The 4,258-nt window shown below is 53.3% G+C and overlaps 1 non-coding gene across 1 annotated transcript; it reads right to left on the reverse strand.

Annotated features, from left to right (window-relative positions):
- Window positions 1-2,982: 2,982 nt before the first annotated feature.
- On the reverse strand, window positions 2,983-3,054 carry TRNAT-AGU. Its single transcript has one exon. It is a non-coding gene; the product is annotated as a tRNA-Thr (tRNA).
- Between the last annotated feature and the right edge of the window lie 1,204 nt (window positions 3,055-4,258).

Raw genomic sequence — 4,258 nt, forward strand, 5'->3', positions numbered from 1 at the left:
GAAGGGCCGGATCGAGGACGGGTGCGCAACGTTTCCCAGATGTTGCGGTGGGATCGCGCCCGTTTGCTGCGCCCCCGATCCGTCCCTCTCCCGGCCCAAAACCTTTCGTGTGACCGGGGCCCCTGCTGACTGAATGCATCTGTCTCAGGGGAAAAAATGTGTGCATGCCCTCCGCCCCTAAACATGCAAGGCCGTGGCCTCTCTCTCTGTGTGTGTGTGCTAAGTACCATCAAGTCACTTGTGACTTACAGTGACCCTAAACATTTTTTAAAGTTTTTGCTCCTGATTACAACAGTTTGACAGTTGGCTCTGCATTGCGACATTTAAAATTCAACTCAGTGACATGCACAGGATTCAGGTTTTTAAAACCTTTCTGAAATTAAACTGTGACTCAAAGCTAAACTGTTTTGTTGGGATGTAATATCTTGCTCCTAGGGTTACCAGCTTCCAGTTGGGCTAAAAAACAGTGAGCTAGCTCACACAAACTCAGCTTAGAGGGAACACTGCTCAGGGACATGCACAGGATTCAGGTTTTTAAAACCTTTCTGAAATTAAACTGTGACTCAAAGCTAAACTGTTTTGTTGGGATGTAATATCTTGCTCCTAGGGTTGCCAGCTTCCAGGTGGTGCTTAAAGATCTCCCAGAATTAGAACTACTCTCCAGACTAGAGATCAGTTCCTCTGGAGGAAATGGCAACTTTACAGGCTGGACTCTGTGGCATTATACCCTGCTGAAGTCCTTCCCTTCCCCAAACCCTGCCTTTCCCAGGCTCCGCCCCCAAATCTTCAGGAATGTTCTAGGCCGGCAAACATCCTTCATCCTTTACCTGGTTTCCACTCCTGTTCTCCTTTGCAGTTTCAAGATGCTTGCAATACAGCCTTGTGTTCGTGCTGAACTGAATCGGCCTGCTTGTTTCTCCTGCATAAAACCCTCAGGCTAGAAGTAATACGTGCTGCTTCCATATGTGTGTGTGTGTGTTTTGTTCCCTTTTTTGCTTATTCATGACCAGGCGGCAAGTTGTTGCACAATATGCAGCTTCCTTTTAAAACAGCTTCCTTTCAGGCATAATCTTTCCTTGTGATCCCTTTGCTATTTATCTTTTAAGAAACACAGAACCTGGAAAAGCAAATTATTGTTCTCTTCCCTCCTCCCTTTCTTCTTTCTTTCCTTTTTCTGGCTTGGCGCACCGTCCGCAATCTGAATTCTCTTTAGAAGAAATTAAATGTCTTCAGTTTGTGCTGAAGAAGGATAACTATATCTCAGGGCCAGCATCGGCATACCCTGAGGTGGGGCAGGCTGCCAGGGCCAGTGTTCCCTCTAAGCTGAGTTAGTGTGAGCTAGCTCACCATTTTTTAGACTCCGGCTCACGCGTTTTTGTCTCAGCTCAGGAAGGACGGCTCCTGAGCAAACTGATTTATGCAGCAGCCAAATGGCTCACTCACAACTTTATTGCCAGTAGCTCACAATGTAGAATTTTTGCTCACGAGACTCCACAGCTTAGAGGGAGCATTGGCCTGGACCCCGGGCTTCTGGTGGGGCCTACTACTGCTGACCCCCACCCACCCGTCTCCCCTTCCACCTGTCTTACCTGTACTCCCAACTGCCCAGAGTGATTGAACAAAGGTGTTTGGGTGGTGCACAGTGGTTGTATTCATGTTGGTAGTAGCAACTGGGAGGGGGAGCGGCTTGGTGGAAGAGCCTCTGCTTGGCATGCAGAAGGTCCCAGGTTCAATCCCCGGCATCTCCAGTTAAAAAGATCTGGAAGAAGGTGATGTGTAAAACCGCCACCTGAGATCCTGGAGAGTTGCTGCCAGTCTGAGTAGACAATACTGACTTTGAAGGAGCAAGGGTCTGATTTAGTATAAGGCAGGTTCATGCGTTCAGCGGCGCTCCCATCTGCATACATTGGCCAGTGCTGTCAGAGAAAAGGTATGCAGGTGGTGCAGGAAACTGGGTATGGACGGTGAGAGGGCATGCAAGCAGCAGACAGCTGAGCAGCAAGGTGGGGGGGGCGTGCAGGTGGGGTGGAAAAGAGGGCACAAGCAGGGCCCTGGTGGTGGGCAGATGGGGGACCCTGGGCACTGTCCGCTCGGGGTCCTCCAGAACCAGGAGCTGGCCATGATATTGCTGATAATGCCAGCATTTTGTATTTGCATTTGTGTTCAACACGTTTCAGCCCCGTGGGAGCCCCACCACGGGGCCACAAAGCCACACAGATGCCACCAGACCTCCTGGATCATATGCATCCTCCAAGGTCATCGGCAGGCCCCACTGCCCCATCCTCTCCAGGCAGTCCAGCTGATCCTCCACATGCTGTTGTCTGGCCATCAGTGCTGCAAGTTGGGCTGCTATGGGGAAAGCAAATGGGTACAGTGAGAGGAGCTGTTATTTCCCCCCAGAGGCTCCAGCCTAGGCTACCCACAGGTAACATGAAGACATGGCATGAAACTGCCTTATACTGAATCAGACCCTTGGTCCATCAAGAAGAAGAAGAAGAGATTGGATTTATACCCCACCCTTCCCATAGGTGTCAGAGGGGCTTACAAACTCCTTTCCCTTCCCTTCCCCTCTCTACAAGGTCGGTGGGGCTGAGAGAGCTCTGACAGAAACTGCTCTTTTTTCAAGAAGACGAAGAAGAGACTGGATTTACACCCCGCCCTTCACGACCCAAAGGTTTACACCCTCTCCACAACAGACACCCTGTGAGGTAGGCGGGGCTGAGAGAGCTCTGACAGAAACTGCTCTTTTTTCAAGAACAGCTCTTATCACAACTACGGTTTGCCCAAGGTCATCCAGCCAAGTGCAAGTGGAGGAGTGGGGAATCAAACCCGGTTCTCCCAGATTGGAGTCCGTGCACTCAACCACTGCACCAAACTGGCTCTCTGGTCAGTATTGGTCAGTATTGTCTACTCAGACTGGCAGCGGCTCTCCAGGGTCTCAGGCGGAGGTCTTTCACATCACCTACTGCCAGACCTTTTAACTGGAGATGCTAGGGATTGAACCTGGAGCCTTCTGCATACTAAGCAGATGCTCTACCACTGAGCCACAGCCCCCCCCCCGGCAGCTAGTGAAAACAACAGAAGGAGGAGGAGGATTTATACCACACCCTTCACTCACAGTCTCAGAGTAGCTTACAATCTCCTTCCCTTCCTCTCCCCTCAACAGACAACTTGTGAGGTAAGTGGGGCTGAGAAAGCTCTGAGAGAACTGCTCTTGAGAGAACAGCTCTGAGAGAACTTGTGACTGACCCAAGGTCACCCAGCTGGGTGCATGTCGAGGAGTGGGGAACCATAGCTCCCGGTCCCAGAACCCCCCTCAGCCTGGCGGCACAAGGCAGTATGAGCCAATGGGCTGCATGGCCAGCCATTCAGGGGGCTCACAGTGGGGTGGTCCCCCATTGCCAGCCAACTTCCCATTTGCCAGGTTGATGTCGTCCCCACAGGGTCACTGGGATACTGTCCAATGGGCAGCTGCTGCTGGTTCTAGGCAAGACACTTGTCCAGGATTGGCCAGAAGAAGCAGGTGAGCCAGGTGGTGTAGAGGTGGCGGCAGCAGCTGCAGACTTCCTGGTACAGAGGCACATGGAGTGTCAGAGCTCTGGCATCACTACTGTGGGGATTGTGGCCTTGGTTTGGGGCCAGTCTGTGGCGGTTGTGGGGAAGGAGTACACAGCCTCATGCTGCACCATGCCAGACAGGCAGGGTTCATATGGTAGAGCTGTCGGGCTCCCACTGCGCTCCTAACGATGCCCCTCCGGTAGCCGTGACGTTGGATGCCCGTATAGGGGAGCGGTCCTGGAAGTCTGGGGGGTTTCAAAGTTGGAGGATGTGTTGGGGCCTCAGACTGACAGGGGATGGGGTTAACGCCACCCCTAGAGCCCCTCTGTCTCCGCGCCCTAGAGCCGGACTGTTTGGCTGTTTTTGCGCTCTCTCTGGCACAGCCCTCGTTTGTCTCCACCGCACGTTTTTCCTCTCCGGCCCCTTCACCTCCTCCGTCTTTTATAATCCCTGCCCGGCTCCCAGCACTGCCTGTCTTCCCTGTTGCACCTGCCTCCTTGATAAGCCCAAACGCCGTCCCAGGTTTCTGGGCGGGGTTGATGCTGTGTCGGCGGCAGCCTCACCAGCCCGTGGGCCACGCCGCCACCGCTGTTCAGGGCGCTCTCGGTTAGTGCGCCCCACCCCCAGCCGATCCCGAGCGGAGTACGTCCCACTGTCTTCTCGTGCTGCTTCTCGTGGGTCACGGCTCCGTGGTCGTGCG

Source organism: Gekko japonicus, unplaced genomic scaffold, assembly GCF_001447785.1.
Source record: "Gekko japonicus isolate JY-2015 unplaced genomic scaffold, Gekko_japonicus_V1.1 scaffold2941, whole genome shotgun sequence".
In the NCBI taxonomy this organism is placed as follows: Eukaryota; Metazoa; Chordata; class Lepidosauria; order Squamata; family Gekkonidae; genus Gekko; species Gekko japonicus.